This window comes from Cetorhinus maximus, chromosome 29, assembly GCF_964194155.1.
Source record: "Cetorhinus maximus chromosome 29, sCetMax3.hap1.1, whole genome shotgun sequence".
Taxonomy (NCBI): domain Eukaryota; kingdom Metazoa; phylum Chordata; class Chondrichthyes; order Lamniformes; family Cetorhinidae; genus Cetorhinus; species Cetorhinus maximus.
Window position 1 is genome coordinate 6,177,997 of NC_135907.1, and position 11,442 is coordinate 6,189,438.

Genomic DNA, 11,442 nt, shown 5'->3' on the forward strand with positions numbered 1-11,442 from the left:
ACAGTGCTGTAGTATTCCATGATGGTGCTAACTGTTTAACCCTTAGTTGACCTGTAGATGTATTTTATTCTTCCACACTAACTCTCTCTTCTGGCGGTGGAAAGCAGGATGTCCCCTGAATCTAGTGGCACCCGTGGCGTCGGCCGCCTGATTAATCACAGCCTTACTCAGTAATTTGTATAGTTTTCGTAGAGGTGCTTGGTTACTGCAATACTCAGACTGTCGCATACCTGCCAGGTTCACAATTACTTGTACAATTTCATGTTTAAAATTATCATACAAGAGTTCACCGTCCGTATACAGTAGCAGTCCATTCTGTGGCCCAGGGGTCATGTCTGGGCAAGATAGTCTCTTTGGTGTCGTCGCGTCCTGTGATAGCGGGGTGGTGTCGGTCCGGGGATCCGCCGTTGCAGTCAACTCTCCGTGTTTGGCCCTCAAGATCCAATGCCAGGTATCTGTCATTCCCAAGTCCTCCTTGTGAAGGTAAATTGCGAAAAATCTCTCACACACTGTATCTGGACCTGTGCCCCCTTCGCACATGTCCAGGGTCCGTCCCAACCATCGCTGATCTGGAAGCATAGTGGACCCTCATTTTTCCATCGGAGTTCCGTTCCCGAATGCGAGCTCTGCCCTAGGCTCTCACCATCGCTCGTTCCAATGGATAGTTGCGTAAGCCCGGTGCCACACTTGAAGAGCATTGACCTTTCCGTTGTGACATTCACACCTTTCACGCAATATCCGTCGCTGACATTCTTGTAGTATAAGCCCATACCGGCCACTGCTTCACGGTTTACATTCTGTATGCCGGTGGCTGCGATAGCCAGGGCCCTGGTAATGATCATGGACACCCAGCTTTTTTCCATCTTGGCGTGGAGGTTACCCGGTTATTGTTATTTCTGTAATGAAGCACACTGCTGGTGATCACCAGGGTTTAGGTTGGATATAAGAGGCAGCTTTCTCCTTTACGTCCCTCCTTGTGCACAGCCCACGGTGACCCTGCCCGTAGTTGAGGATTCCCCCTTTTGTCTTTCAGATGGCCAGTCCTCCAGATCGGGAATGAATCCTAAACCACTTGGCTAACACAGTACGGACTGCTCGTTGCCCGTTTTCCCCCCGCTGCCTGGTAATTTAGTCTTTCTTACTTACATCATACCTTTTCAGTTGCGACCAGTGTTTCCACCTAGCTTTTCCCTTCATATCGACGCAGGCACGTGAATAATTCCGTACGGTCCAGTCCATTTTGGGGCAAAACCTGGTTGGCTAGGGGTGATTTGAACAAACACCATGTCTCCGACCTCAGCCGGTGGTGACGGGGGTCCCCCTTTTGTCCTCTCTTCTAAATCCCTGATAGCCTGTTGGTCCTTCACTTCCTGTTGTAATTCCTTTAGCTGTCCATCCAATTGCTTAATATCGTTTTTAATTTTATCTCTGATGGGTCCCATATCCTCACTTCCGGTGGCTCTGCCCTCTGGCAAGCGCATTGCCCTCCCGGTCATCCACTCATAAGGGGTTAAACCAGTTGTCCTGTTGGGGGTAGCCCTCAGTCGCATCAATATGCAGGGGAGCACATCCACCCATCCCCTACTAGTTGCTGTGTTTGCCATTGCAATAGCATTTTTTAACGTGCGGTTCATACATTCTTCCATTCCTGAGCTTTGTGGATGGTAAGGTACGTGAAATTTCTGTTTTACTCCGAGCAGCTCACACGTCCTTTTCATAATACTGTCCGTAAAATGCGCTCCTTGATCCGAATCTATCTGTAAAGGGATTCCCCACCTTGGTACTACTTCAAAAGCGAGGATCTTTGTGGCCGTGGTGGCGTTGCAGTCCCTGGTGGGGAAAGCTCTAGTGAACCTCCAGTGCACCTACACCCCCGTAGTTACAATATGCCTCAAACTTCCAATTGCCATATTCATGGGCACTCTCGCCCTTTTCTTGTTTTACTCCAGTCACTGTATTCCAATTAACTGGGGCATGCCCTAAGACTTGTGCCATTTCTGCTCTAAAGGCTCGGAAATCAGCTTGCTGCTGTGCCTGGTCTGCAGCGATATCATTACACCAGGTTCCGTCCTGATACGCTCGCCGCAGCCGTCCCCAAAACGCCTCAGGTAGTTTTATCCGGACTAACCCGCGAACGTCCCTGTTATGGAGACGGTGGCATTGCCTTATTTCCCTCAATTTTTGCCAAAACGACTCATTCCGTGTCTAGGTTTTAGTTGGGGTAATTTATTTCCAATAGCTTCATAGTGTCGCTAGGTGACAGGGACACATACGTGGTTCTCAGTTGCGCCAGGAACCCCCCGTTATAGCTCTCTGTCCGTGTATTGGCGCCTGGGCCGGCTGCCCATTTTGTGCCGGTACGGCCGCTTGAGCTGGTCTGCCTGGTTGTCTGGACACCGGGGGCACATGCTCTATCTTAATTGGGGCCACGGGTTATGGGGGTGGTGATTCCCAACCTGCTTCCCGTTGTTCCTCATATCCTGCTGCCTGTTGCACCAGCCCGTTCCAATCTATATTATCTGCGTATTGTGCAGCTACTGGTGGCTGTGGTAAAGCTGCCGAAACTGACATGAGATTTTTTGCCGGTACCAGCTCTTCATTTTGGGATTTGTTGGCCAACATTCGATTGACTCGGCCTTTTGGCTAAGATAAAGTGTAGTCGTGAAGCGATGGCTATAACCAGTCGAGCCCCATATGATGGGGTACGTAACACTGTTCGGGTGACGGTGAAGGGCAGCGAAGGAGGAGCACCCATGGATCGGGCCTTCTTCATCAAGCGGATCCTGTTGAAGGCATGTGGATTTGAAGCGGAGGAGATCTACTCCCTGCAAGACTTCCCAAGCGCTGGACATTTCGATGTGACTTTCAAGCGAGTGGCAGCTTGCGTCACGTTCCTGAAGGTGTTCGAGGAGAACAGAGACCAGCCGGAGATGAAGATCCTGACGGTGGAGCCGCTCTTTGCTCCGCCGTTGCAACGGGACCATGTGGTGACGGTGCGTCTCTGTAACCCCTACGACCCTGTCGCCGACGTGTTCACCTTCCTCGCCAGGTACGTCAACAAAGTTGGGAGCTCCAGCGAGGATAGAGACGCCTTCAGGATTTGGACATGCAAACGCCAGGTTAAGGTCACGCTCAAGACCGACGGTAAGGGAACCATCTTCCACCCTCCTTCCAGCTTCGCTATCGGGAGAAGCCATGGCTACTTTGTTTACGCTGGGCAACCCAAACTTTGTTGCTCATGCGGCAAGTCTGGTCATGTGGCGGCCAACTGCATCGGCGCCCTCTGCAAGAACTGCAAACAGGAAGGGCACCAGACAAAGGATTGCAAACAGACTAAGTGCTGCAACCTGTGTGGCGAGGCAGCTCACCTCTACAGGACCTGCCCCAAACGCTGCCTCAATTATGCACAGGCAGCCAAAGCCAAAGAGGGGGAAGAAGCAGAAATGCTTCGAGTCACCACTACCAAGGACACTTGCAACACTCCAACCACCATGGCCCCCAGTGAAAACAAGGGGACAAAGGAGGACACAGGGAGAGACAAGGTGGAGGAAAAGATTGAGGCAGCAGACAACCGATCAACAGCACTGCCCCCTGAACCTCCCACTCCTCAGGAGAGCGAATCAATGGAGGAGGAGGAAGCAGCGGAAAATCAGCAGGGGGAGTGGCAGCTGGTGAAGAGAGCCAAAAGGAAGAAGGGACCAAGCCACTTCCCAGACAAGAGGCAAGAGGCGTCTCCCATCCGACACGGATAACAAGGGCAGCTGCTCTTCGGACGAAGAAGTGCCTGGGCGACACCTGCAGAAGAAGCGGCAAAGCTCTAGGGAGTTGGAGGACGAGACACCTGAGCTCCAGAACATTGGAGACAATGAGGAGACCAGCGCACCCCAACTTTGCCCACAACCAGAAGAGGCCAGCGCATCCCAGCCCCAGGAATCTGGGAGCAGTGAGGCGCTCAGCGCACCCCAGCTCCGGAAAGCCGGGAGTAGCAACGCCCCAGAGAGGGAGAGGATTGGAGAAGCTTCTCCAACAGAGGACATTTCAAATCCCATTCTCTGCACGAACCCCAGATGCCACCTGAGCAGAACATTGCCAATGGGGATGTTCAGGACAGTTTCCTCAGCCCATCCAAAGTGAGGCAATTTGTAAACACTATGGGTATGCAGGAGCAGACCAAAGGCCTGGGACTCTCAGAGGCAACAGGTTTGGTAAGAGACTAAATGCTTTAAAATGGGTGTAAAGATGGTATCCATAAATGTGCATAGCATTAAATCAACTACGCGATGTGTGGCGACCTTGGATTACTTTGCCAAGGTCAAAGCTGACCTGTTGTTTCTGCAGGAGTGTGCGATACCGCACCTCAGCTACTACAGACAATGGTCACGGTGGTGGTCATACGGGCCATCGATCTGATCGGACGGATACGACTCTCATTCCTCCGGCCTGGGTATTCTGCTGCGGGGAGGCAACTTCACTGTCTCCGAGGTTAAGGAGGTCATGGGTGGGTGCCTCCTCGTAGCAAAAGTAATGTACAAGAATGCTCCACTCCGGTTAATTAACGTGTATGCCCCGGCACAAAAGACCGCCCGGCTGGCGGTTTTTCAGCAGCTCCCACTGCTGTTGGTGACGTCCAGGCCGGTCATTGTGGGTGGTGACTTCAACTGCAACATCGATGCGGCTGGACGATCCGGCAGGGCCGACAGAAGGTTGGACGCTACGTCCAGATCCCCGATGGAAACAGTTAAGGATGCCAAGCTGCACGACGTCTTCAGCAACCCTGCAGACTGAGCACAGCATAGATACACCCGGTCGCGACCAGACGGGTCCATCCGTTTCAGGATAGACTTACTGTTTGTGTCCCGCGCATTCGCAGTCAGATCCACCGATGTCAAGCCGGTGTTCTCTGACCACTGCCTCCTACTGGTTGACTGTCACTTAGAGGAAGACCAGAGGGTGGGCAGGGGGGCATGGAAGCTAAACGTGCAACTGCTGACCCCAGAGAACATTGAGGAGCTCAAGAGGGATTACAAAGGTTGGAGAACCATGAAACCCCTCTTTGAGTCCCTGACACATTGGTGGGAAGCGATCAAGGGAAACATCAAGAGTTTTTTCATCGTCAAAGGCACCCAGAAAGCTAGAAAGGAAGAGAGGGAAATGTCCCGACTCCTGAAATACATGCAGAATCTGCTCCGGCTGCAGTCGGTGGGGGTCGATGTCAAGGAGGAACTCTAAGAGGTGAAGAGCCAGCAAGCCTAGCCCTTTGCCTCCAAGAACATCTTCCATTCCGGAGCGCGCTCCGTGGAGCAGGATGAGACGTGCTCACGTTTCTTCTTCGAAAAGGTACAGAGAGAGAGCTCTGTGATCAGCAGCCTGAAGGAAGAAGACGGCTCGGTAAAGTCAGCGCAGTCCGACATTTTGAGGATCAGCAAATCGTTTTATGCCGGATTGTATGACGTGAAGCCCACGGGCAGCACGGCCTCCCAGTCCTTCTTGTCCTCTATCACGGAGGTCTTAGTCGACAGTACACGGGAGAGGCTTGACAAACCGCGAACTCCTGACGAACTGACTTAGGCCCTTGAGTCCTTCGAGAAGAGTAAATCTTCCCAGAAGCGACGGCTTGCCGGTGGAGTTGTATTCGGCTCTGTGGGACTGGAAGGGCCCAGACCTACTAGAAGTGTACGAGAGTATGCTCCTGGCCGGCAGCATGTCAGAATCCATGAGGAAAGGCATCATCACCCTCATCTACAAGCACAAGGAAGAAAGGGAGGAAATTAGAATTTGGCGACCCATTTCACTGTTGAATGTGGACTATAAGATTCTGTCCAAGGTCATCGCCAATCGGGTCGAATCCGCTCTGGAATTGGTGATACACCATGACCAGACCTGCACTGTGCCGGGCAGGAAGATCTCTGACAGCCTGGCGCTGCTCAGGGATACGATTGCCTATGTGCAGGATAGGGGTGTGGACATTTGCCTCATCAGCCTGGATCAGGAGAAGGCCTTTCACAGAATATCGCACACCTACGTGGTGGATGTGCTTTCCAAAATGGGGTTTGGGGAGGGAATTCGATATTGGATCCAACTGCTCTACACTAACATCAGTAGCGCAGTCTCAATCAATGGGTGGGAAACAGATAGCTTTCCGATTAAATCTGGAGTCAGGCAGGGCTGACCTCTCTCGCCTGTTCTTTTCGTGTGTTGCATAGAACCCTTGGCCGAGTCCATCAGGAAGGATCCGGGCATAAGAGGAGTGACGATCCCAGGCAGTGGAGGCACTCAGGTAAAAGCCTCCCTGTACATGGACGATGTCGTCGTCTTCTGCTCGGATCCGCTGTCGGTGCGCAGACTGATCCACATTTGCGACCAGTTCGAACAGGCCTCGGGAGCCAAGGTAAATCGTGGGAAGAGCGAGGCCATGTTCTTTGGGAACTGGGCTGACCGATCCTTTGTCCCCTTCACTGTCAGGGCTGACGGCCTGAAGGTGCTGGGGATATGGTTCGGAGGGACCAGGGCATGCGTTAGAAACTGGAAGGAGCGAGTGTCTATGGTGAAAAGGAAACTGGGCATGTGGGAGCGACGCTCCCTCTCCATTGCGGGTAAGAACCTGGTCATCAGGTGTGAGGCACTCTCGCTGTTGCTGTACGTGGCGCAGGTCTGGCCCATTCCACACTCCTGCGTGGTGGCGATCACTCGAGCCATCTTCCGCTTTATCTGGAGGTCAAAAATGGATCGTGTCCGCAGAGACGCGATGTACAAGCCTCTAGATAAAGGGGAAAAAAACGTGCCCAACATCGCCCTCATACTGATGGCCACCTTTGTGTGTGGCTGCATCAAGCGGTGCGTAGACCCTCAGTACGCAAACACCAAGTGTCACTACGTGCTGAGGTTCTACCTGTCCCCGGTGTTGTGAAGGATGGGTCTGGCCACGCTGCCGCGGAACGCTCCAAGTAGTTGGACCGTGCCGTACCACCTGTCCCTGGTGGAAAAATTGATGCAGAAAAACACCTTTGACCACAAGTCCATCAGGCAGTGGTCAGCACGTAACGTCTTAGAGGCCCTGAGGGAAAAGGAGAGGGTGGACCCTGTGGGATGGTTCCCCGAGCAGACTGTCAAAGTCAGGAGTCTCACCCCCTTGGCATGTTGCCCTCGAGGTGGCTGTGGTCGGTATGAGACCGTTGTTCACATCCTTGTAGTTGGTGCCTTTGCAAAGAAAGTCTGGAGAGAGATGCAGTGGTTGCTGTCGAGGTTCATCCCGAGCAGTTCTGTGACACAGGACTCTGTGCTCTACGGGCTGTTCCCAGGGACACACACCGAGACAAACATCAACTGCAGCTGGAGGATCATCAACTCGGTGAAAGAGGCGCTTTGGTCTGCCCGAAACTTGTTGGTCTTCCAGCGCAAAGAGTTGTCCCCGACCGAGTGTTGCGGACTGGCACATTCCAAGGCCGAGGACTACGTGCTGAGGGACGCACTAAAGCTTGGGGCAGCTGCTGCAAAAGCGCAATGGGGAAGGGCCGCTGTCTAAGACCTTTCTGCCACAGCGCACCGAGAGACTGGGAACTGTTTAGAGCCCCTCGGGCTGTACAGCTCAAAGTGAAAGCCTGTAAATGATTGTAATATTGTTTGTACTGATGCACCTGGTGATACATTTTGTAAAAGTTGAACCGGATTGTACCCTTGTAATGGTGTTTTTGAAATGGTTTGGAATGTGGTTGAAGATATTTTATGAATAAAGTATATTTTTGCAAAAAAAAAAGGTTCTCCCAGGACGATGCTAGCCCATTGCACTTCGGGTGTGCTGACGCCTGCGATGTCCCCAAATGCGGGATACTCGACTGTAAAATTTGTGGTAGTGGGGGACTGCGTTTGCGCTCTCCCCGATTCACAATTCAAAAAATAGATTTCATCATATCTTTCATTTTCTCTTCTATTTCCTGTCAGCAACCTTTTCTGAAAAAAGAAATATATAACCCCCAATGTGCGCTCTTCAAAATCTATACTGGACTGGTTATTTAGTTTTTTCTTTCCTCCTCGCAAATATTATCCAACCCCCATTCTTTTCCTCCCTGTCATTCTCAGCCGACAATTATTCCATCTATGCATCATTTTCGCCAGACCGTTTGTTTCGTGGCCGCCAAATTACTCGCGCCATTTTTAACCCCGCGTTTGCCCACTCAAAAATCTCTCTCAAACAACCCCCATCTAACACCCAACCCACCATCACAACAGTCCCCACACTCCCAGCACCGCCCCACCCCCTATCTATCTGGACGTCTGTATAAATACAAACTCATATCAGCTATTAACTCATATGCATTCACCATTTTAAACATGTAGCAGCGACCCCTCACTACTTCAAACATGAACAAGCACCCTGTCCCCATGTTCATTCTAATTACCCTCCTCCGAAACGAACAGCAGCCTCCCACCCCCTCTGTATAATCTCCCCCTTAATCAGCCCCCTCTGTGACTCCTACCTTCTGAAACTCCTGCCCCCTCTCCTCATGTGTAAAAGTCTTTCCCTGCCCCTTCTGCAGCTCACTTGCCCTGCTGTAGGCCCATCAATTCACCTGTGATTATTCCTTGAAGGCTTAAATAGCGCAAAGCGAAAAAATAAACAGAAAGAAAACTGGAGAAAGGCAGATTGAAATCTAAACCCTCAGTAAAATGACCACCGGGAATCCCGTTTAACCGTCAGAATGATCGCACAGCCCAAAATACACGCATTGTCCCTGAATTATAACAAGATTTTAGGCAGCTTCACTTTAGGACTTTTCATTTCCTCTTGTGGGGCTCCTGTTCCTCACACACTGGAGGCTAACATGTAAGTTTTAGATTGCAAGGCTGGGCTACTTTAACCCCAGGATTTTCTTTTTGAAACTCCAGGCCCGCAGTCCAACAGGAACTGGTTAACCGGAGCCACCGAAAACCAGGGTCCCGGAGAGGAAATTAAATCTCAGGGTAAGAAACGGACACAAACTCACGTGGGCCCATGGGGCACGGCCTTGGAGAAGGTCTCAGGAAACTCCTGAAGAAGAAGAGTCCTTGTCCCAGTCTGGATCTTCAGATTGCAGGTTTCAAAATAAAAATTCTTTGAGGGGTGGGGGAGAAAATTAATTCCATTAAAACAGAGAGCAAAGAACATTTTCAAACAAAATAACGCAAGAGCCAATGATTCACTCTCAGTTACAACTCAGCAACATCCAAATACAAACAAGTCAAAGAGTTATAAAGCAGATTGAGACAGAGGGAACACACACGCACATTAAACCAGAGTGGGGACTAGCTCCGCACTCTGGAGGCGGTTTTCGGATTGGGTTCCTAGCCAGGTATATCCTGAATGAGCAGTTTGCAGACTCCACCCCTGGCATGTTGGGATGTCTCTCAATCTGCTCCCCAAGAGGCCTGTCCATTGATATGTTAATCCCAGGGCAGGACAACTTTCTGATTCTTCCTGTCCTTTGACGTGTTCATCCCAGGAAAACAATGTTTCAGCCATTTTCTGGTTAAGGTTAAAACTTTAACTCATCTTGTCGGGAATGTCACTGCAGTTCGAAATATCAAACACTAAACCCCCAACACAAGACTGTGCAAAACATGTGGATTGTTACTGAGATTCCGTCTGTGATTTTTAGTGATGTCAGTGTGGATTGTGTAATCTGTGTGTGTGTGAGTGTTGCTGGTCCCATAATGTAACGCAAATGTCTCCTCGCAGCCTCTCAGTACGCCACTCATGGTCCCCTGGTACTTTTTGGATTGTCTGGAGAAGACATTGAAAGAATTAGAGTTAAACAATGCTAACACTAGCTGCACTGCGACGAGTATATGAGAGCTTATTCTTATCCAGGGGTGTATGTCCGCATTCAGCCCCCATTCCCACACTTGCTCCCACCGTCGGATCTCTCAAGTGCTCTTCCATATCATTGATTAGCCTTTTAAACACCGCCTGTAACACGTAATGCTGATTCCTCACCTTTCGTAAGACACCTTTCAACTTTGTCAGACTTTCGGGAAGGTTGGGAATTGGGGCCTGCTTAGGTTCGTCATAGTGTTCCAGGGCATGGTGGAGTGTGTCGGAGGGGTTGACTGAGACCTGACCCCTTTGTTGGACGTACATCATTCACGCGTGTCTGATAGTAACTGGGAGCCGGGGTTCCCTTGTATCCTGAGCGGGTGTGATGGTTTTCTCTGTGGGTAATTTCTAATATACAACCCTCCGTTCGGTTGTACCCGCATTTGTCCAGCACCCCCCCCCGTTCCAACTGGATGGGAGCTAATTGTGAGGCTACCTTTCCTCCTGCACCCGCTCAGTGATTCCCCGTGTATGCCCTCATTCTTGCATATGGCATGCATATCTATGGGGTAGTACCGGAGGGAGTCATTGTCTCAGATTAACCCAATGTTCTCCACTTGGTACTGAGGGTGTGGGCCCGTGTCTGCTGTGACTGAGGGGATTGCCCATACCTATCACGTTCATTTGGTTTGAGGTGCACTTCTGAATCACCGCATACACCCTGGTCACTCCTTTCAATGTACATGCGTCGATGACGCCTGGGTTCTTGTCCATCCCCCACAACCGGGCACTGTTGATCCAGCCCGGTACCTCCCCACTTTGGATCTGGCCCAGATTGTGTCTTAATTGCCCGATCATCCACCGGCCGTAAGCTGGCTTTTTTGGGTGCTGTCCTCTTGTCGTTCCTCCCTTTCTGTTAATTGGCTGGTGGCTTTAGCATGGGTCTCTATAACGTGTACGCTTTCCAATACAGATGCCACACTCTTGCCCCCTAGGGCCGCTGCCGTTTCACCACCCCTCGCTACTCTTATGAGCAAGCTGCCTCATGATCCCTTTAAGATTCGTGACCTCGGAGTTGATTCCTTGAATGTCGAGAGAGTTTACCAGGGAAGTCCCTGTGTTCACCCTTGTCAGTACATTGTTAACTAACTCTCTCTTCTGGTGGTGCCCTGAATCTAGTGGCTCCCGTGGCGTCGGCCGCCTGATTAATCACAGCCTTACTCAGTAATTTGTACAGTTTTCGTAGGGGCGCTTGGTTTCTGCAATACTCTGGCAGTCGCATACCTGCCAGGTTCACAATTACCTGTACAATTTCATGTTTAACATTATCATACAAGAGTTCACCGTCCGTATACAGTACCAGTCCATTCTGTGGCCCAGGGGTCATGTCTGGGCAAGATAGTCTCTGTGGTGTCGTCGTGTCCTGTGATAGCAGGGTGGTGTCGGTCCGGGGGTCCGCCGTTGCAGTCAACTCTCCGTGTTTGGCCCTCAAGATCCAATGCCAGGTATCTGTCATTCCCAAGTCTTCCTCCCCGGGACAGTGACCCCAGTTGTTGTTCTCCTGGGGTGTGAAGGTAAATTGCGAAAAATCTCTCACACACTGTAGCTTTCTCCTTTACGTCCCTCCTTGTGCACAGCCCACGGTGACCCTC

General features: G+C 51.1%; 1 non-coding gene across 1 annotated transcript; it reads left to right on the top strand.

The window, feature by feature from the left end:
* Positions 1-7,715: 7,715 nt before the first annotated feature.
* On the top strand, positions 7,716-7,878 carry LOC144669880 (U1 spliceosomal RNA). Its single transcript, XR_013573780.1, has one exon. It is a non-coding gene; the product is annotated as a U1 spliceosomal RNA (small nuclear RNA).
* The last annotated feature ends 3,564 nt before the right edge of the window (positions 7,879-11,442 follow it).